The sequence below is a fragment of the Ictalurus punctatus genome, chromosome 17 (assembly GCF_001660625.3).
Source record: "Ictalurus punctatus breed USDA103 chromosome 17, Coco_2.0, whole genome shotgun sequence".
Lineage (NCBI taxonomy): Eukaryota > Metazoa > Chordata > Actinopteri > Siluriformes > Ictaluridae > Ictalurus > Ictalurus punctatus.
The window spans coordinates 2325895-2349739 of NC_030432.2; the positions used below are offsets into that span (position 1 = coordinate 2325895).

General features: G+C 42.1%; 1 pseudogene; it reads left to right on the forward strand.

The window, feature by feature from the left end:
* The first annotated feature begins 14539 nt into the window (after window positions 1–14539).
* Window positions 14540–16390, forward strand: LOC128635277 (craniofacial development protein 2-like; annotated as a pseudogene).
* Window positions 16391–23845: the final 7455 nt, after the last annotated feature.

Consider the following 23845-nt stretch of genomic DNA (forward strand, 5'->3'; position numbering starts at 1 on the left):
ATATATATATATATATATATATATATATATATATATATTTTCTTGCGGGGAAGCGTTGCTATATCACACACACACAGGTATTCATATCATTATGGGGACAGTTGGTCCTCATAAACATCTGTTTAAACAGCACTAACACACACAGTTAAACACTGACATGGTATTACCCAAACAAGTCTTTGGAGATCGTTGGTCTTTATAAATGGCGAAATACCTACACCCACCCACACACACCCACCCAGCCACACATTGCCATGTTGGGACTTGGGACATGTGATCTTTATAGGTAGCTTGATGTGAAAACATGACAATCTGCTTCTCTCTCTCTCTCTCTCTCTCTCTCTCTCTCTCTCTCTCTCTCTCTCTCTCACACACACATACACACACAGCAATCACCGATATTCAACATCCTATATCACATTAAGTTTAATGTGTTGATTATAGTGTGTGTGTGTGTGTGTGTGTGTGTGTGTGAGTGAGAGAGAGAGAGAGTAAGGGATAAATGTATAAGGAATGGTGGTCATTAATCTGCATTTGTCCTTGAGAAGGTGAAGCAGCCTTCTGTCCTTCTGCTGGCCGTTTACAATGCCAACAGCACACACACACACACACACACACACACACACACACACACACACACACACAGTACATTGAATACTACCTATACATGAAATCTACATATGTACATATCTATACTAAAACAGTCACATAATCTATACATTCCGAACACGCACACACCATTATCTACACACACACACACACAGATATTTACACACACACACACACACACACACACACACGGGTTGTCTACATAATTATGCAAAAAATCTTATAGTCTCATGTCCTGGGTAGTCCTGGTTCTATCTAGATACACACACACACATACACACTCTCTCTCTCTCTCTCTCTGTGATGATGCGTTTCTCGGTTATTCCCCTGAGCTCCAGACTCCCACACTCTAATGTTCAGTTGATGTGATTAGACTTAGCATCATTTTCACCCACTAGCACTCACACAGTGCTACTGCAATGCTTGCGTACGCACACACACACACACACACACACACACACACACACACACACACACACACACACACACACAGAGCTCCAGACATCTAGTATTCTTAAATACAGCCAGTTTCACACCTTCATGTGTAGAAAAATACAATTGTGTTGGGGTTTTTTTGGAATAAGAAAACAGAAACCCGTAAGCGATATTCTGTGATACGCAGTAATTACACACAGAGACATGTTATTGTTAAAGTTACACCAACTCAGAACGACTAGATATGTGCGAGATGTGTTTTTGGGACACAGTGAGATGATGCCATTCGGTCTATTGTATTACTGCAGCAACTCCAAAATTCAAGTTAGCTAGTTACTTAAATTAGCCGGCTAACTTACGACCGGCTTTGTAGACTAGATCTAACCAGCTGTCGTAAACAGGACAGAACACACAGGATGGTATGAAGAAGCGAGAAGTGAAGCCAGGGCTGATTTTCTTTCTAGCCATGACTGTAGCTTCACGCAGCCCTAAACTAAGAGTTGTTGAGTTACTGATAGATTTCAACCCTTTTCATCTAACAACATGACTAGCCGTCACCATACACTGTAAACGTGTATAAGAAACGACTGTAAGTAACTATAAGTAAGTTTGAAATTTCCGATGTATCGGCCGATAAAGGCTATTTTTCACGCTATGCGCCGATAGTTTAAAAACATCCGATGATCAGGGCCGATTATATCCTATCAATCAAAAGAGGGCGGGAAAACAGATTTCGTGCTGTGTGTAAAGATGTCGTCTCTTCTGTGGAATGAAGACAAAATATATTCGTAGAGTAGTATATTTCATATCCAGTTAGTATTAATATATAAAAAGTTGATATTATATATGATCAGTTTGATGTTAATGATGAAGAGGAAATGCTTTTGTTAGTGGAGAGTGAATGTGAGACTAACGGGAGGTTTTTTTTTTACAATTCAGTCAATGTTATTATGAATTAATAACATTCAATAAATTAAAACTTTAATCTTCAGAATTGAGTTCATGTGTTAATGTTAATTAGAGTCATGTGTTAATGTTGATGAGACCAGTTACTGTGAAACAACTTGTTGAAATAGAGAGAATAAAGTTTTTATTTGCGTTTCCTTCAGAAATGTGGAATTAATTATTATTCATTTATAAGAAGGCATAAAAGGCAGGACTATCGGTTATCAGTATCGGCCGATATATACTCTGAATAATTGATATCGGCTGAGAAGTTTAGCATCGGTGCATCTCTAATATTAACTAATTATAATGTGCAACACTGTCTCCATCGACTCATTTATATCTAGCCAGAGTTTATATACCTACATTTTTGCAGTGATTTCATTGCGTCACGTTACAAAGTTGAATTTCAGAAGCAAGCGCAGATTGTCAAACATTTAATAACCAGTAAACACAAACAAAGGACTCTACAACAAACATACAAACCACTGTGGCAAAAACCAAATACGGCGGCATAGACAAACACACGGATAGACGATAACATGAGACAAGGAAAGCAGTGCCAACAGTGGCATATATACTAGTGTGCTCATTCACCGAAACGTAAATCAGGTGCAGGTGGTCATGTGACACTGATGAGTATGGTGCAGTGGCTGCTGGGAAATGAAGTCCAGAGTTCCCTCGTTGATACATGACACATTGTGATTTCAAGTGGCTGAATAATAATATTAATAATAATAATAATCCACTTATAAGGACAAAAAAAAGGAAAAAGTCAAAGAAAGTGCATTCATATTAAAGTGTGTCTTGTCTTATCTAGAGCTCGGGGTGATGCGTGTGCCATATGTTGCACCCTGATAAACCAGAAAGGACAAACATAAATCTACATTCAACTTTAAAAACATTCCAAAACACATACAGTTATTACAACATTCCTACAGAACGCAATTTTTAAGTTAACGTGTCATACTTTTCAAAAATTATTTATTTATTTGTTTGTTTGTTTTTGATTGCCTTCGTGGAGTGTCCTTGAGCACTGGAAAAGCCGCTATACACTAGGGGAAATGCCAAACTGTGCTTAAAGGACGTGTTTTTATTAGCCTTTGTCCGGTGAATGAACAACCTGTCAGGGAGGCAAATTACAGGCCGTTTATATGGAAATATCCCACAATTTTTTGTTCTGTTCATGACCCGAATGCTAAATTGTACAAACACAACAGAAATTCCTTGATCTAAAGGTTAATTTGACGTCAACTAAAAATAAGTAAATAAATAAATCTTTGGCAGAATAAAAATGTAAAAAGAATAAAGTTTTATTTAAGGCATTAGATTTTTTTTTTTTAAGCTTTTGAAGAATATACACATTGCATTGTTCCTTGTAAAATGTAAAAAAATAAATAAATAAATGAAAACAGGATAAAAAAAAAAAAAAGCAAACTAGCTTAGTACAGTTTAGACTACATGATTAGGTGAAAATGTTGTGTACTAGACAATAATCAACTTGAATAAATATTTTGAGTGATCACAAGGCGTATTAGAAAGGCAGTTATCGTTCATCATTAAAGACATTAAATTGGTTACGCTGAGAGAAATCGTCTACTTCACATCCTCGAGCCTAGTGTGATGAATGACTTCCGAACCACCAGCAACAACCACCTGCCATTTTACATCATCCTGCTGGTAATTACAGTAATAATCTGCATTTTGTTTGTGTGTGTGTGTGTGTGTGTGTGTGTGTGTGTGTGTGTGTGTGTGTGTGTGTGTTGAGTGGAGACTGGAGAGGAATCAAAATGAAGAAAAAGTGTGAACATGCCTGAACATCTCCATATTCATTATAGAACACACAGGTGTGTGTGTGTGTGTGTGTGTGTGTGTGTGTGTGTGTGTGTGTGTGTGTTTAGCAGGTTCCCATAATGAAAGGAATTTATTTATTTAAACTGTCAATGCAACATAGTTTTTATTCCCGTGCACCCAGAGTTACTAGCTAATTAAGTGTTCCTAATAAAGTGACAAAGTGGAGTACAGGAGTCTGTGGGGAAATTCAGGCTGGTCCTCATGAAGACTGATTCTTTTAGCAGAAAGACTAGACGTGTCCAATGATTTTGTTTTTGGAATTTAAGATTTAAGGTTAAAATGACTTATGTTAAGGTTAACAATTCTGTGGTAAAGGTTAGAGTCAGTGTGGGTCGAGGTCGGAGTCGCTGTGGGTCGAGGTCGGAGTCGCTGTGGGTCGAGGTCGGAGTCGCTGTGGGTCGAGGTCGGAGTCGCTGTGGGTCGAGGTCGGAGTCAGTGTGGGTCGAGGTCGGAGTCAGTGTGGGTCGAGGTTGGAGTCGCCGTTGGGTCGAGGTAGGAGTCAGTGTGGTTAATATTAAAGTTATGGGCAGGTGTAGCATCAACATTCCTTAAAATTCTATAATGCAGATACGTTATAAATAAGATACTGGAAATACCCCAGAAGGATAGACATGAACTTTGTTCATGCGGGTGTCTCTATGCGGGTGTCTCTATGCGGGTGTCTCTATGCGGGTGTGTTCATGCGGGTGTCTCCATGTGGGTGTGTTCATACAGATGTGTCTATGCAGGTGTTCCTGCGCGTGTCTCTATGTGGGTGTGTTCATGCGGGTGTCTCTATGTGTGTGTGTTCATGCGGGTGTGTCCATGTGTGTGTGTTCATGCAGGAGTGTTCATGCGGGGGTGTTTATGCAGGTGTGTTCATGCAGGTTAGTCCATGCGGGTGTGTTCATGTGGGTGTCTCCATGTGGGTGTCTCCATGCGGGAGTGTCGATGCGGGAGTGTCGATGCGGGAGTGTCGATGCGGGTTTGTCCATGCGGGTTTGTCCATGCGGGTTTGTCCATGCGGGTTTGTCCATGCGGGTGTGTCCATGCGGGTGTGTCCATGCGGGTGTGTTCATGCAGATAGGTTCATGCGGGTGTGTTCATGCAGATAGGTTCATGCGGGTGTGTTCATGCAGGTTTATCCATTCGGGGGTGTCCATGCAGGTGTGTTCCTGCGGTTGTGTTCCTGCGGTTGTGTTCCTGCGGGTGTCTCTATGCGGGTGTGTTCATGCGGGTGTGTTCCTGCGGGTGTCTCTATGCGGGTGTCTCTATGCGGGTGTGTTCATGCGGGTGTGTTCCTGCGGGTGTCTCTATGCGGGTGTCTCTATGCGGGTGTCTCTATGCGGGTGTGTTCATGCGGGTGTGTTCCTGCGGGTGTCTCTATGTGTGTGTGTTCATGCGGGTGTCTCCATGTGGGTGTGTTCATACAGATGTGTCTATGCGGGTGTGTTCCTGCGCGTGTCTCTATGTGGGTGTGTTCCTGCGGGTGTCTCTATGTGTGTGTGTTCATGCGGGTGTGTCCATGTGTGTGTGTTCATGCAGGAGTGTTCATGCGGGGGTGTTTATGCAGGTGTGTTCATGCAGGTTAGTCCATGCGGGTGTGTTCATGTGGGTGTCCCCATGTGGGTGTGTTCCTGCGGGTGTCTCTATGTGGTGTGTCGATGCGGGAGTGTCGATGCGGGAGTGTCCATGCGGGAGTGTCCATGCGGGAGTGTCCATGTGGGTGTGTTCATGCAGTTTTGTCCATGCGGGTGTGTTCATGCAGGTGTGTTCATGCAGATGGGTTCATGCAGGTTTATCCATTCGGGGGTGTCCATGCGGGGGTGTTCATGCAGGTGTGTTCCTGCAGTTGTGTTCCTGCAGTTGTGTTCCTGCGGGTGTGTTCCTGCGGTTGTGTTCCTGCGGGTGTGTTCCTGCGGTTGTGTTCCTTCAGGTGTGTTACTGCGGGTGTGTTCATGTGGGTGTGTTCATGCAGGGGTGTCTATGTCGGTGTGTCTGTTATTCCTCTTTCTGAAGAGCATGAAAGCACCCAGTCCTCATCATCTGGAGATAAAAACACGGTTTTCAGGACAACAGCAATGCATCACTTTTGACAGCACACACACACACACACACACACACACACACACACACACACACACACACACACACTCACACACACACTCACACGTACTCCCTAACACACATTTATATATACACACACACTCACTCACAAACATTTACCTGCCAATGACTGACAGGTTCAATAGTGCTTCCAACTGACACACAAGCACACACACACACACACACACACACACACACACACAAACACCTGTTAGTTACTAACATTGAAACGTAATGATGCCTTCTGTTGAATGCAACATGAGCACAGCAAACACACACAGGGCTTTTCCCCTTTTCCCCTGTTTGTGATGGATATGCAGTGGAGGATTATTGGACTGCTGTGGAAAACACACACACAAACACACACACACACACACACACAAACACACACACACACACACACACACACACACACACAGAATAAATACAAAGCATGAGCTCTTGGGTACCAATGGCTTAGTTTATAGTTTATTTATTTATTTATATACACAGACTTTATGGCATAGTGGAGACAGTATTGACAATGCCTTAAGGCTAAACTGCACATACACACAATCTCCCCCCTCCTCACACACACACACACACACACACACACACACACACAGCATTTTGATGGATCAGCCCTTATATATACAGGTGCGTCTCAAAAAATTAGAAAATCGTGGAAAGTTCTTTTACGGCTGGGTGAGTTGTCATGGTAACGCTTGGCTGGATTGTCAATGCTTTTCCGCAAGGCTCTGAACGCTAATCTGTGTTTATCGGCGCTCGGCTAGCTAGCTGATGCTCAATAATGGTTTCAATTAAAAGGCAGTTCAAATAAGTTTAAAGTACACAAAAGTATATATATTTTATTTGTAAATAATTCTTCCTTATTCCATTTTCTGATGAAATTAATACGACAAACTGGACTTTCTGACCCAACGGCCGAAAAACTGCTTCCTGTTCTCACGTGCAGAACAGCAGCTGAAAATTTCAACCTACAGCTGTACCTTTTAGACTGATACCTAACCAAGTGCTGAAACTGGAGACTCCTTCCATAAATGCTAAAGAAAGCTTCACTATATCAACGCTTGTATGTTTTCCGTTGTTCAATAACAATGTTTTTATTAGTGTTTGTTATTCCATTTAGGTTACGTGGAACGGCCACTGTGCAAGTCCCTGTAAATGAGCCGTTACTATAGAAACAATATTGTGTCGGAGCTGCTGTTATAGAACATTAATCACCTTTGGACCAATCAGAATGGAGAATTCGGGAGTGCTGTGGTGCGAGAGAAATGGTAATGCTTCACCGCCATAATTACGAGATATGCCTGGTTTGGGATTTTACATTATCTGAGTCACATGACTAGATAAATACCATCTCTCGCTCTCTCTCTCTCGCTCTCTCTCTCTCTCACTCTCTCTGGCGCTCTCTCTCTCTGTCTCTCACACACACTCACACACACTCGCAGGGCGACTCTGACCACACTGTTAATGTGAATCATTAATGGTGTAAGAGACGGAGACGTCTCCTCGCGTTTCATACTCGCTCCTCACCCACCGAGATTCAATTACATTAATATCCCATAATTTCATTGGCTTATTAAATTGGTCTAATTTCTAAGTGAAGGGAACGAGATCAGATAGTCAACACCTTCACTGTGTGTGTGTGTGTGTGTGTGTGTGTTAGCCACCCCATTCCCTTCCATTTTGTCTCTTACCACAAAGTGAATCTAACAAAACCACTAATGCAATCAGATTTCCCATAATGCCCTTCTCCTCTTTCTCTCCTCCTCGATTTCTCTCTGGCGATCTACACCACTCTATCATCCCCCCCCCCCCCAACTTCCTCCTTTACTCTCGTCTTTATTTCTCTTCCATCTCTCCATCCCGATCACTCGCTCAGCCTTTCTTTTCTTCCCTTTCACCTTCCCCTTTCAATTCATAACACTCCCTCATTCCTTTTCCTTCTCCTGCATCTCTCTCTCCCTCTCTCTCTGTCCTTTATTTCTCTTCTATCTCTCCATCCAAATCAATCACTCAAGCTTTCCCTTTTTTCTCTTTCCCTCTACTTTATCTTAGCTCTCTACTTTTCAAGTTCCACAAGTTTCCTTTATTTCTCTTCCATCTCTCTCACTTTATTCTCTCTCTTCTTATTCATCCTCTCCTGCCATTTTCTCTCCTTTTCACTCCTCTCCTCTTCCATCTATATCGCTCTTTCCTAACCCACTCTTTTATTTTATTTTCTCTCTCCCTCCATCCATAACACCCCCTCGATTCCTTTCTCTCTTCTCCACTCTTTTTCATTTCCGTATGTATCCACTGTTTCTCTATCTATCCATCCATCCAGCCATCTCACTCTTTTTCCTCTGTTTTTCTTTTCCAGATGCTCCCTTTCTTTCGCTCTCACCCCACCTCACATTCCACATAATTTTCAATTGCTATCAAATCCTCTTATCGGTGTCTCTACCATTCTCTCAATCCATTCATCCTGCTCTCTATCCATCATTTTTTCCACCTCTTTCTGTCTCCCACTCTCTTTCCTCTCCTCCGGCCATCTCTTCCTACTCCCCCCCCCCGTTCCGTTTCACACCCTTCTCCGTTCACCTCACACCCTTATCCACACCCTCTTCCTGTTCCTAGCGTGCACTCCTTCTTCTTATCATTCTGTCCTCTCTCTTTCCCTTTCTTTTCTTTTCTGTCCATCACTACTTCTTCCTCCTTGCAATTTTTCCTTACTCTTTTCTTTTATTCCTCCACACATCCACAGCATGATGATGCCCAACCTCTTTTTTTTTTTTTTTTTTTATTCCTAGCACCTCTCTCTCTCTCTCTCTCTCTCTGTCATTTCCTTCTTCTCTATCACTCACTCCATCCATGCTACTCTTTCTTTCTGTCTAACACACACAGCGTGGTAGGAGGTGACGATATGTGAGTGGTGTGTGATGGATTGAACAGAATCACTCCTCGGAGTCCTGCTCCCATTTCCCTTTGTTAACCCAGTGGGAGTGTGTGTGTGTGTGTGTGTGTGTGTGTGTGTATGTGTGCACGCACTCATTGTCATCCCTTGCTCCTACTGTGGTTAAACACATAATCATCTGTAACTTTCTCTAAATCTCACACACACACATACACACACACCAGCCATTACGGCTCAGCGTGTGTCGTCGACTCCGGAGCAGTTCCGAGCATGGAATCATGGGTAAAATGGCCTTGCAGCATGTGCTCAGTGTTACCGTAGAAAGAGAGATGACAGTTGAAATGAAGTAAAACAGAGAAGAAAGAAAAAAGAGTGGATTGATCTGTTAACTTTGAGTCGTTTCCCTCAGGCTGTTTTAAAAGCTACAGAAAATCCATTGTTCATTAAAATGTCTGCTTTTTGTAATTTGTTAGAAACTGATGAGGAGTTCTGGTTGGTTTGTTCCACACAGCCATTCATCTGCTTAACATATGGAAAGGTGCGTAAAGTTCCAGAAAAGGTTCCTCTGGAGCAAATGTACCTTGTAAAAAATGTACCTGAAGTTCTTGAAAAGGTTCCCATAGTAAAATTGAAAAGTTGCTTAACATTCCTAAAAAGTTTCCTATGTTGGAAACTTCCTGAAAAGGTTAAACACATGATATTCCTATAACAATCTACTGCAGTGGAATTAGGAACGTTCAGGAACTTTAGGTTCCTGAAAAGGTTTCCCTTTTGAAACATTCCTCAAATGGTTCCTCAGGTAGAAATGTTGCTGAAAATTCCCTTTGGTACAAACACAAGTCAAGTTGTTGAAAAGGTTCCCACTGTGAATTTTTCCTGCACTGGAAATGTCTATTAAATTTCCTGACAATGTTCCTGGTGTGAGATGTAGCTGAAAAGGTTCCTCTGTTAGAAATGTGCCTGGGGTAGTTTCTGAAAAGGTTCCCAGAGTAAAATTTGACTTCCACTAGAAATGCCTCTAAGGTTCCTGATAAGGTTCATGGAGTGGAAATGTACATATGGTTCTTGAAGCGGTTTCTCTGTTGAAAACACACCTGAAATAGTTCCTTCTGTGAAGCTTTTCTCAACAATGGTTCCTCTAGTAGAAACACAACTGAGAAAAGCGTACTGCATTGGAAAAGTTCCTTAAATTCCTGCAATGCCTCAACATGTTTTTTCAGGTGGAAATACATCTAATGTTCCTGAAAAGGTTCCTACTGTGAAGCATTCTTTAAAAGTTCCGTTCAGTACAAATACACCTGAAGTTATTGAAAAAGTTCCCACAATTAAAATTTGCTTCCTCAAAAGTTCCTTGTACTGGAAATTTTCCTAAATTTCCTAAATATGTTCCTTTAGTGGAGATTTCTGGATGGTAATACACCTAACATTGCTGAAAATATTCCTGCTGTGTAACATTCTTCAAAGGTTCCTCTGGTAGAAAAGTTTTTTTTTGAAATGGTCCCTCTGGTACAAAGACAACAAAGGTTCCTTTTGTGGAAACACATTTAAGATTCCTAAACAGTTTTCTGTAGTCCAACTGCACATAAGCTTACTGAAGAAGTTTCTCTGTAATAGTTTCTCTAGCAAATGTGCCTAAAAAGTTCCTTCTTGTACAAACACATCTGAAGTTTTTGAAAAGTTTCTCACACTGAATATTTGCTTAACATTCCTGAAAATTTTCCTGCAGTGGAAACATCACTAAATTTCCTCTTTTTTTAAATAATAATTTTTTAAAAAAGTTGATGCACACAAAAGGTTACTGAAAAGGTTTCTCTGCTGTAACATTCCTCACAAGGTTGCTCCAGGAGAAACGTTTTTGAAAAGTTCCCACTAGTACAACTTCAACTGAAGTTCTTGAAAAGGTTCCTACAGTGAAAACATTCCTGCATTGGAAATGTACTTAAAAGTTCCTAAAGGGTTCCTGTGGTGCAAACAAATAAAAGGTTCCTAAAAAGTTTTCCGCGGAAATGCACATATGAGGATTCTCTATCTGAAATGGACCTCATGTTGTCCATTTGTACATAAAGTTGTCTCTGTCTGAAAAGGACATTCAAGTGGTCTTATTCTTAGCCATAAATGAATGGTTGATGGATAAGCATAAAAAGGTCATTATTGTTGTTATTCAGTCATGTTAGTCATTTATCCAGACTTTTGTAAGCGAGGAATTTTATGTAACTGTCCTTTACAAATTTGAATTGAATAAACGTGGTCTATTCTTAAAGTTCCTTCTGTGGAAATTTGCCTTTTTGAGTGTAAATATTTCACATTTTGGATTACAATTAATGACTTGTCTGTCCCATTAGAAGAAAATATTGAACCAAATGCTATAGTATGATGATGTGAAAGTAGATGAATTTAAACATGCATTGCAGTTCTTTTGAGGACCTGGGAGATCCTTATTAATGTAGCTTACTAATGTTATGTTGGACCTAAATCTAACCATAGCCTTAACCTGTTTTGACCTTGTGGGGACCAGGCAAATATCTGTAGTCTCAGTTTTGTCAGTCATGTCCCCACAAGGTGAAAACTGTCAGATATTCCTAGCCATATATTCCATCCAACACACACACTATCATTGTGTATTACTGTTATGTGCTCATAATCAAAATTAACACTTCACGAACAGTGTGTGTGTGTGTGTGTGTGTGTGTGTGTGTGTGTGTGTGTGTGTGAGCACGCTTTGGTGTTTTAAAACAAGATTGTTCAAAAGATGTTTTGTTCCTTGTCCATGAAGCTCACCACACACACACACACACACACAGAGGGAGAGAGAGATGGGAGGTATTTTGGAGGTAAATGAGTGTACCATTACCCACAATTCCTCAGGAGCAGGTAAGTGCGATATTTCCCATGAGGATTCAAGGAAGCTGAGTGTGTGAGAATGCCAATGAGGAGAGAGAGACAGATGGGGGGAGGGGAATGGAGGAAGGGTGGTAGGTTAAGGAGGTTGATAGATATTAACACACATACACGGAGTGAGAAGTGAAAGTGCGAGGGAGAGAGAGAGGGAGAGCAAGAGGTGGGGGAGGGGAGAAAAGAGCAGTGTGAAGGAAAACGTGAGAAGCAATATGGAGGATGTGAATAGAAAGTCAGAGGAAAAAGACTGAGAAAGACTCTCAGGGAATCCTGGAGAAAATCCCTTACAGGTGCTTCATGTTGGGATAGGTGTGTGTGTGTGTGTGTGTGTGTGGGTTTCAACACCTTGTCTGAGAGCATAACACTGTGACCTCATTAGTCAGCACTGCTGCTCTCATCTCTCTGCCACTGTGTGTGTGTGTGTGGGGGGGGGGGGGGGGTGGAAATACAGACCTTGGCATTGTAAATGGACCGCAGAAGGGCATGCTGTTACATTTGCTCAATGAGTCTAGACCACACACACACACACACACACACACACACAGGCTTTAGAGTGTGCAGGTGACGTTCATTACTGTTGAGTCCGTTATGACATCATCGAATCGCAATTGGAATTCAAATTTTCAAAACTTAAAAATCCCACCAATCACCCGAGTGAATAACTACAGCTGTTTTGCTGTCTCAGAATTCCCCATGTGGTGCGACGTTTTTTTAATTCCCCACTTAACAACTTTACCTGGGATTTATTCCTATGTACTGTTTGATGGACAAATTGGAAGAAAACTGATCACTTGTAACGGTTACCATTAAAACAGTACAATTCCCATTATAACCATTAAAGCCATTACAAATTCTGTAAGGGTTTCTGTTGTTTTGTTTTTTTTCCAGCAGGGTTGCTATAGCACATGCTACTGTGACTGTATAAATTCATTAGCTATCCAACCGGCAAGTAAAATCGCCAACATGCTGCTTAATTCCACGTTTTGGTGCTTGGGAGGTAAACCTGAATGACTCTGAATGGGTAATAAAGTGCTAACTAGCATCATGTGATGATGCAAGAATTGCAAGCTAGTTAGCTAGTTCAAATAAATATACGATTATTTCCTTGTAGTCGGCCGACGTTTCAGCTACGAGATTCAGTATGCCGTGGTTCTTCCTTGCATCTCTCTTAAAAGATATTATTCAAATCGAACCCGGTGCTAATCCCAAAAACAAATATTCATCAGAAATAAAATCTCGAGTCAAATCAATTACAGGTAAGTTATATTTATACACCAGCTACTCGGTTTTCCAACATAATTTTAATGCATCAGATTATGGGACATTGACAACATACAGATGAAGGAACCACAGACATGCCTCGATGCCTTCCTGCCTTTAGTAGGCAGCCTTAGTAGTGCACTGGGGTTGAGGGGGAAACTGTGTAAATTAGATTTTCCACTAATCTATTACACTGAGTTAGAGAGCGTGCATTGCAACGAGTTAAAGTTAATTAAATTGAATTAGTGATGGAGAGAGCGTGTAAGTATTGAAATGCTCTTCAGATTTCCCCGGATAACTCAGCTTTGATGAGTGAAGTGCACACAACACACTTTTAGCCACGATCTTCCTGTACGGTTGTCCAATCAGGCTTTATATGTGCATAAAACAAGGATATACGCAAAAAAAAAAAAAAATCGGTACTGAGATTGATGTTTTAACCTTTTAATATGTGAACTTTTTTTTTCAAAGAAAACCGTTCAGGTGTATTGGAGGAACATGGCATGTAAAAAAAAAAAGATTGACAGATATAAAACTGGCACAGACCGATATTAACTGGAGTCTTGAAAGCAGACCAAAAGAAAACGAGCAAGATCTCTCATAAAGTCTTGTTTCGCCAAGCGCGATTGATTTTCGAATTGATTTTAAGATCCTTCGGCTGGTTGTGAAACCTTTAATAGATTCACACCAGGGGATGTTCGAGATCGTCTTGCAGAAGTGGGTTTTGGGCTGTGACCACACATCCCCCGGAATTAAACAAAAAATCAAATAAAAGTGTAGAAGAAGCGTTTTCATATGATGCACCGTGTATTAATGTGTATTAAGTATATTTTTTTTGGCATATTATACTGTATGTATTATAATGTCAGGTACAAATGTGTACATTGGGGTCCAGAGGTCCTGAGAATTTTTTATTTATTATTTTTTTTAACAAAGATTGAAAATGTTCACCGTTCTTGAATATTACATGTTAAGATTCTTTACTACTTTTAGGTCTGAATTTAAATGTAAGCAAATTTGCAACACTGTCCATGTTTATGTTCCAATTTATAGTTTGAAGTTTTCCAATACTAAATTTATGATATATTGTAATGTAAACCATAAGAGAGCCGGTGAAGAAGCCTTTAGTCATTATGCCCCAAAAATCTGGAAACTTTTTCCTATTGAAATTGCCAAATATATATATATATATATATATATATATATATATATATATATATATATATATATATATATATATATATATATATATATATATATAATTTTTTTTTAAAGGCATTTAAAAACATATCTTTTAAAGTTAGATTTTGATTAATATACTTTTTTCTTTGAGTTATTATTTCCAATTTTGTATTTTATTATTATTACTATTATTATTATTATTATTATTACTATTATTATTATTATTATTATTATTATTATCATATCCTAATTTTACACGTTTACTTTCTTTGTTGGATTTTATTGTTCTTGATTTGTTATTTAGTTTATCTTTTTTCTTCTTCTTCTTATGTTTATGTGTCTTTTTTCTTCTTCTTCTTATGTTTTTAACTCCGCCGACGCCGGTCCCAAGCCCGGGTGAAAAAGGAGGAGGGTTGGGCATCAGGCTAGCACCCTGATCCCGTAAAATCTATCTTGCTACGGAAACAACAAGCAAAAACCAGCGGTCTAAACAATACCGGCGCGATGACCCTGTTTCTCCCTTGATGACGGTGCTGGAACAAAGCCGAAAGGTCGTCCAGCGCCCGATGCAAAATGGGATACTCGACGCCAATACGATCACACGAATTGGAACCTGGAACGTGCGAACGTTGTACCAGTGTGGGAGACTGGAGCAGCTTCTGCACGAATTCGACAATTACCGGCTTGACATTCTTGGTGTCCGCGAAATGAGGTAGACGGGTAATGGAAAAATGATAAGCGACGGGAACATCATCCTGTATTCGGGAGCCAAAGAACATCACGTGCACGGCGTCGGGATGGTCCTGAGCAAAACCGCGGCACAGGCACTCGTTGGATGGAAATCGATCAGTGATCGCATCCTTACCGCCCGATTTCAGTCTCGCCATGCTAAAATTACTGTTATTCAAGTCTACGCGCCGACAAATGAGGCAGATGATGAAGAGAAGGACGCCTTCTACGACCAGCTGCAAGACACAATCGCGGTTGTCCCCAACCATGACATAAAGATCCTCCTTGGCGACATGAATGCGCAACTCAGTAGCGACCGGCAGGGCTGGGAAAACGTGATCGGACCTCATGGATCGGCAGCAGTAACGAGTGATAATGGAGAGCGTCTCCTATCCCTATGCAATCTTAACAACCTGTGCATCGGGAATACATATTTCATTCACAAACGGATTCACAAAAAGACGTGGCGGTCACCAGATGGGGCCACTCACAATGAAATCGACTATGTATGCATCCATCGACGGTGGCGCTCGGCTTTACGTGACGTACAGGTTTTTCGCGTCGCCGACTTCGGATCTGATCACCACTTGCTTGTGACTTCAATCCGACTAAAATTGAAAAGAGTGGCCGGACACAACACCGTTCGGTCATTTGCCTCCGAGAAATTGAAGGACCGCGTGAACGCCGAGCACTTCCACATTGAACTCGCTAATCGATTCCAGATTCTTGACAACTCTGCCAGCATCGAAGAGCAATGGGCACAGATCAAGGATGCTGCCATAGAGACGGCAGAGAGAACGATTGGTCGACGGCGTGGAACGCAGCGAGAATGGTGGATTCAGGACCGGACATGGTCGTTGCTCGATGAAAGACGGGTCAAGAAACGTCAGCGTGATCAAGCAAAGACCGAAGAGGAGCGAAATGAAGCATCGCAGGCGTACCGAGAACTCGACCGCAGGGTCAAGAGGAGTTTCCGAGCAGACAAGAAGGACTGGCTGGACCGGAAGGGCACTGAAGCACAAGTGGCTGCGGACCAGGGTGACAGCAGGACTCTGTTTCGTGTGGTCAGAGATCTCACTCGGGCCCGAAGCGGTTCCACTGGGCCGATAAGGGATACAACCGGCAGGATGCTAGTTAGCAAAGAAGAGCAGGATGCGCGTTGGGTGGAACATTTCAAAAACACCCTAAACCAGCCGGCTCCCGTAGCCACGCACGACTTTAGTCTTTCCTCCTCCCTGTGAGCTGGAAGTGGACATGAGCGACGACATGGATGCTGAGGTCGCTGCAGCGATTCGTCATCTGAAAAACAACAAAGCACCTGGTCTTGACCAAATCTCGGCAGAAATGCTGAAAGCGGGTGGTGAAGTTGTACGGGTGCTCACTACGCTGCTCAATGACTGCTGGCACATGGAACGTGTCCCAAATGACTGGAGACAGGGTGTCATCGTCAAATTACCTAAGAAAGGTAATCTCGCAGACTGTAACAAGAGACATGGAGAGGCATCACCCTTCTGTCTGTTCCAGGCAAGGTATTTTGTCTCGTCCTCCTCAAACGGATACTGCGAGCAGTCGATCAGGCTCTACGGGACGAACAGGCCGGGTTTAGAAGCGGTCGGTCGTGCACTGAACAAATCTTTGCTCTTCGAAACATCATTGAACAAAGCTCTGAATATCAGAAACCGCTCTTGGTCAACTTTATAGACTTTAAGAAGGTGTTTGACAGCGTCCACCGGAAATCGCTTTGGAACATCGCACGGCTATATGGTATTCCACAGCGGTTTATCGCCATTTTCCAGAACTTATATCAGGATTCTAGCTGTTGCATCCGGACGGACACAGGTCATACTGCCTTTTTCACCATCGAGACCGGAGTCAGACAGGGCTGCATTCTTTCACCATTCTTTTTCCTCATGATGATGGACTTCGTCATGCGACGAGCACTAACACAGCCAGCGTCTGGAATTCCGTGGACAGGCCAGGGACGCCTGACCGACCTGGAATTCACCGACGATATTGTGCTATTGGCGCAGAATGGGAAAGTCTTACAGGAGACGACCACTAGCCTGGAGCACGAAGCAGCCAAAGTTGGGTTACGGATCAGCACTGACAAGACCAACGTCATGGCGGTCGGCCGGATGACGCCGGTGCGGATCACGGTGAGCAACCAGCTGATCAAAGAAGTCAAACAGTTCACCTACCTTGGCAGCATTGTGGCTGCGGATGGTGGGACTAAAGCGGATGTCAATCGCAGAATCGGCAGAGCATTTGCAGTCTTCCAACAGCTACAGACGATTTGGGCTAGGCGAACTATCCACACCAACAGCAAACTTCGCCTGTTTAATAGCATCATCATCCCAACCGCCATCTATGCATCTGAAACTTGGAAGAGCTCGAGGGCAGTCATCCACAAGCTGAATGTGTTTCAGCACCGATGCCTGAGAAGAATACTCGGTGTATCATACCGTGATCGTATTTCAAATGAAGAAATTCTAAGAAGAACAAACTCCCGCAGCCTGGCAGAAATGGTCGTAGAGCGAAGAATGCGCTTTGCAGGACACATTCTACGGATGTCTGACCACCGCCACGCAAAGATCGCGCCGCGCTGGACGCCGCCACGGGGGAAGAGAAGAGTAGGGCGGCCGCAGAATACATGGCGACGAACATTCATGGAAGATCTACGAGCGCTCGATGTCAAGTGGGAAGATGTGGAAATCGACGCTTCCGACCGAGAACGCTGGCGAATGCTTGTTGCCCGATGCGCCCCGCTGCGCGGACGGAAGGAACTAACTAACTAACTCTTATGTTTTCATGTTTTGACATGTAAAATGCTTTGAGCTGCATTGTATAAATGTGGTATATAAATAATAATAATAATAATAATTATTATTATTATTGTTGTTGTTGTTGTTGTTGTTGTTGTTATTATTATTATTATTATTATTATTATTATTATTATTATTGTGATTATTGTGATTATTGTGATTATTGTGATTATTATTATTATTGTGATTATTGTGATTATTATTATTATTATTATTATTATTGTGATTATTATTAATGTATTATGTTCATTAATCAGAACATTCAGAGGTCAGATTTTCCTCGAGTCTCATCCCTTCCATCGACTCATGTGACCAGACGACGCAGCGATGGATTAGATTTACACAAACCTGTTGTGGAGTCCATGCTAGCTCAACATGGTAATGACTATGAAATTCAGGTAAATATGTCTAAGATTCTACTTTTTCACTTTTCAAGTTGATGCTGGTATAAAAAAAAAAAAAGTGTAAAGAAAAAATTGTATGATTCGCATTAAACTTTTGGACCCCATTGTATGTTCTTTGTACACTCTCTACATACAGTATATACTACTTATATTTTCTCTTTTTTATTTTACAAGGTTTGAAATTCTGTCAAATTAGAAGATCTACTGAATATGTCTAAGTTCAATGACAAATATTTCTAATTTCCTAATTATTTGGAAAAGGCGAAGATCTTGATTGCTTGACATATTTATCTTACAGCTGACCCCATCACGGTCGCGGAGTCTTCCCTATACACTTAACTAATTTACACCCCAGGTTCAACTAGCTTTAATAAAGCACAGAACAGTTAACCCTTAACAAAACACATTAAACATGTTTGTAATTAAGCGTTTGTGATGTATTTAGTATATATATATTTAGTATAGATGTATTTAGAGTGTGATTTTGGTGCTAATTTGTTGGCTGTATTTTCATTATTCCGGCGAGAAGTTTCCAGTGGTGTGTCCCACTCACGTCACAGCGAAACACTGTTATCACTACAGTTAAAATGCTGTTAATAGGAGAATAGGAGTTCTCAATGGTCTGGTTTCACGGTTAGTTCCTGAAAGAAAAACAAAAAGAAAACAGAACAAGAGCTTCTTTTCTCGCTTGTCATTTTGAGAAATCCAGAGATGATGGTACAAAAGTTCGACTCAAAGTCCCAGAATGTAGTGCAGTTCTACGAGCCAGCTGTGATGAGTTAGGGCGGAGACTCTGCTGCATTAGTTATTGATGTACGCGCCTTTATTCCTTACATAAAACATTGGAAACGTGAGGTGTTCATTCTCTGTGTATCCCCTAACAATACACATGTACTGTAATTGACCCCATTTATCAAGAGCTTTGTATATAAACTGTGTTGGCAAAGAGAAATGAATAACGCAAGCACAAGGTCTCAACTGTGTGTGTGTGTGTGTGTGTGTGTGTGTGTTTTATAAATCAGTGATGTCACAAACTGCATTGATTGTCAGGTCCAACCCAAAAATCTAACATAGCAAAGGCAGCTTGGCCAGAAAACACTCAGATTTCATGGTTTTCATGCTTTATGAGGACCAAATGTCCCCATAAAATAGGAATACCTGACTGTGTGTGTGTGTTTGCACCACATCTCAAGTATCAGAAATTATGAATGTCTGGTTTAAAAAATAACGGAATCTCGTGAGTGACAGAACGTGTAAAACAGAAGCAGTGTGCGATTCTAACATCCTATTTAGCACACTAATATGTGGTTTAGGACAGATGTGCATCTGATATGGATGGTGCATCGCAAATGCTGAACACACAAATTCGATGAGACCACAAGAATAAAACCTGATTTGTGTGTGTGTGTGTGCGTGTGTGTGTGTGTGTGTGTGTGTGTGTGAGCACATGTGTTTTTTGCATGCACACAAGAGTGTTAGATGAAATGTGGCACAGACTTCAAACATGGTCAGAATGTTATTGAAAGAACGAGGCTGTCAGGCTCACACACGCGCGCACACACACACACACACACACACACACACACCCCGTCAGAATATAAACAAGGCATGCTGTTTAGAGTACTGCAGTGCTATCTGTGCACAACTACTCATGAAACAGACACACACACACACAGTTCTAGGCCACTGCTTGGAAATAATGATCAGATCTCTGATGTCATCCTGTAATACAGTCAGTTGTTGCAATCGCTTACGTGATTGGTCCATTAATCTTACAGACTGTTAAACATGAACTCTGACTTGTCTCTTATTATTACACGCTGTTAAATCCGAGCTCAGATTAGTCTGTTAACATTGCAGACTTAATGACCAACTCTGATTGGTCCATTCATATTTATACTGTTAAACACAAGCTACGGATTGGTCCATTAATCAGTCCCTCCAGGATTTTAGGATTGTCTTCAAAATTACCGCAGATTTTCCGCATCATGTGACCTGTCATCACTACGCACATTCAGCCGATGCTCTCTTCGATTCACGTACGTCGATCGTCAGTACAGCTAAAAGTCTAAAACAACGCTGCGAAAGATCTCACAAAACAATTTCGTGCGATTGCTAACTCACTGATTCGAGTAGCTTTCCGCACCAAAAAAACTCTGCAAGTCGCATCGCAAATTTTCAAGAAGGGGGGGGGAAAAGGCCGCAGCAAAATCAGGCATTTCGCATAAATTCATATTACAGCCTGTTAAATCAGAGCTCTGATTCTTACATTAATATCACATGATGTTAAAGACGAGCTCCATTTGGTCCTTTAATATTACAGCCTGTTATATTTGAATTTTGATCACTCCATTAGTATTATACAGTAGCCTATAAAGAAGAGCAATGATTGGTCCTTTAGTATTACTGTCATGTATCAGAGAAGGAACTCTGGACTGCTGTTCCCAGCAGCCACTGCACCTTACTACATCAGTCACATGATCACCTGCACCTGAATCACTTTCTTGTTAACGAGCACTCGTGTATATAGCCACAGTTTGCACTGCTTTCTTTGTCTCATGTTTGTCTTACCTTACCTTTGTTCATGTTACCGTGTTTTGTTTCTATAGTTTGTGTGTAGTCTTTGCCACAGTGTTTTGCCTTGGACATAGTGACTTTTGGTTTATATATTAAAACATTTAAAATTCCGCATCTCAACTTCCTAATCGTGACAGAACGTGAGAGCCATACATGGATGCAGTGGAATTTTTCGGGGTCCAAAAGTCCCTGTACGAAAGGGAGAAGCTGAGGGGGGAGCCTTCCAACCAGGCTGGAACCATCTCCGACGCCCCCCCCTTCCCCCCCACACCCCCCCTCTCGTTCAGCATGCCGAGTTGGCAGAGAACGTAAGTTAGCCTCCATGCTCATCTGAGGACACCGCTCAGCATTCCTGGTCAGCTGAGGATGCTGCTCCGTCACCCTTATTTGCTGAATACATTGCTCCGTGTCCCGGCATGCCCAAGTGCTCTGCTCTGTTTCCTGCCCTGCTAAGAATGCCGCTGTGCTTTCCTGCTCCGCTGAGGACCTCGCTCTGCTTTTCTGCTCCACTGAGGGCATCGTGCGGCTGTTCTGTTCCGCTGGGGACGTCACTCCACTTTTCTGCGCCGCTGAGGACGTCACTCCACTTACCTGCTCCGCTGGGGACGTCACTCCACTTTTCTGCGCCGCTGAGGACGTCACTCCGCTTACCTGCTCCGCTGAGGACATCGTTCTGCTTTCCGGCTGCGCTGAGGACGTCGCGCCGCCTTCCTGCTCGGCTGAGGACGTCGCTCCGCTTTCCTGCTCGGCTGAGAACTTCACTCCGCTTTCCTTCTCCTCGGAGGATGTTGCTCTGCCTTCCTGCTCGGCTGAGGTTGTTGCTCTGCCATCCTGCTTCATTGAGCATGCTGCTCTGCCTCCATGTCCCGCTGAAGGCGTCACTCCTCTTCTTTGCTTCACGCCATATGTCGCTCCACGGAGGGCATTGTTCCCCCTCATGCTTCGCAGAGAGCATTGTTCCTCCCTCTGGGCTATTGGAGAACCTCGCTCCCCTCTCTGGCTTCGTGGAAATCTTGGAGCATCCCTTTGGCCTCGCAGAGAACTTCGCCCCCCCCACAGACCTCACGGAGAGTGGCACTCTCCCTTCTAGTGTCATGGGGAATGTCACTTCCCCCTCAGGCTCCGCTGTGAGATTTGTTCCTCCCGCTGGTTGTGCAGTAGCCATCGCTCTGCATTCAAGCCAGGCCGGAGATATCATGCCCGAGTTTGCTGTCACGGACAACCTAGTTCTGCCTTCCTGCCCAGCCGAGGATGTCGCGCTGCTTACCTGTTCCGCTGAGGACGTTGCTCTGCTTTCTTGCTCCGCTGAGGATGCCGCTCAGTCTCGTGGTTCATCTGGGGACATTTTGCCCAGGAGGCCAGGACGGCCAGAGGGAGGGAGTGTACTTTTGGCACTCCGGGAGCAGCGCCCTTGGGGGGTGGGTTCTGTCATGTATCAGAGAAGGAACTCTGGACTTCAGTTCCCAGCAGCCACTGCACCTTACTACATCAGTGACCACCTGCACCTGAATCACTTTCTTGTTAACGAGCACTCATGTATATAGCCACAGTTTGCACTGCTTTCTTTGTCTCACATTTGTCTTACCTTACCTTTGTCCATGTTACTGTGTTTTGTTTCTGTAGTTTATGTTTAGTCTTTGCCACAGTGTTTTGCCTTGGTCATAGTGACTTTTGTGTTTTGTTGGTTTATATATTAAAACATTTAAAATTCCGCACCTTCATCCATCTCAACTTCCAAATCATGATAATTACAATATAATGTGTGTGTCTGTGTGTATATGTGCAGTATCTCACAAAAGTGAGTACACCCCTCACATTTTTGTAAATATTTGATTATATCTTTTCATGTGACAACACTGAAGAAATGACACTTTGCTACAATGTAAAGTAGTGAGTGTACAGCTTGTGTAACAGTGTAAATTTACTGTCCCCTCAAAATAACTCAACACACAGACATTAATGTCTAAACCGCTGGCAACAAAAGTGAGTACACCCCTAAGTGAAAATATCCAAATTGGGCTTAATTAGCCATTTTCCCTCCCCGGTGTCATGTGACTTGTTAGTGTTACAAGGTCTCAGGTGTGAATGGGGAGCAGGTGTGTTAAATTTGGTGTCATCGCTCTCACACTCCCTCATACTGGTCACTGGAAGTTCAACATGGCACCTTATGGCAAAGAACTCTCTGAGGATCTGAAAAAAATAATTGTTGCTCTACATAAAGATGGCCTTCTGCCTTTTATGCCTTCTTTTAAATAAATAATAATTAATTCCACAGTTCTGGAAAAAAATGCAAATAAAAACTTTTAAAAACTTTATTCGATAAGTTGTTTTACAGTAACTGGTCTCATAAACAGAAAACACATTACTCTAATTAACACTTAGTTAATGTTTCTTCGGAATTGTAGATTTAATTAGGTGTTAAGGGTGGAGTCGATGCAAATAGCTTAAGTTATTTTCAAGCAACACACTTTACTGCAGCTCGAAGGTTTTTTAAGTTAATAGGATTGATATATTTCCGTTTAGATTTTGTTAGTAAACAAAACTTGATTTTAACAATGATAAGGTTTGACCAAATGATGCCTCGGTGTCTCAGAGATCAGAACATTTATTAAAAAGATGACTCAATCTTACAGTGGTGAAGTCTCATAGTAGATATCCACTGTACGTTCACACTGTATAAACAACGCTTAAACATTTGTCTTAATTCGTGGGTTCATGTTCAACAGCTTTTTTTCGTTAATGTGAAACGACTGAGCTTTGCAAAATTTTCACTACCAAAAAAACAACAACAACAAAAAACAATCACCATTTACAATTTTGAAACCGGTCATCTAATGTTTACGTTAATACGTAAATTTGTTTAGGATAGGAACGTTTTTTTTATGAATGCCTTGCGTAAATAGAGGTTTTCTCTGAACGATTTATGAAATAAATTTGTACGTATCCAGTTTGCTAAATGGGCCCGTTATTTGTAAATCGCCTGTAACACGCCCACTTTTTTGCACACGTAAAATTAGCACGTGTTAGCGCCGTAGGAGTTAACACAACGTTGTAGGCATGTGTTCGACATCGTAGCTTCTAATCAGCGCTGTGTGTTTTTTTGTTTTTGTTTGTTTTTGTTTCATCGTTGTGTTTTTACGTACGATTCC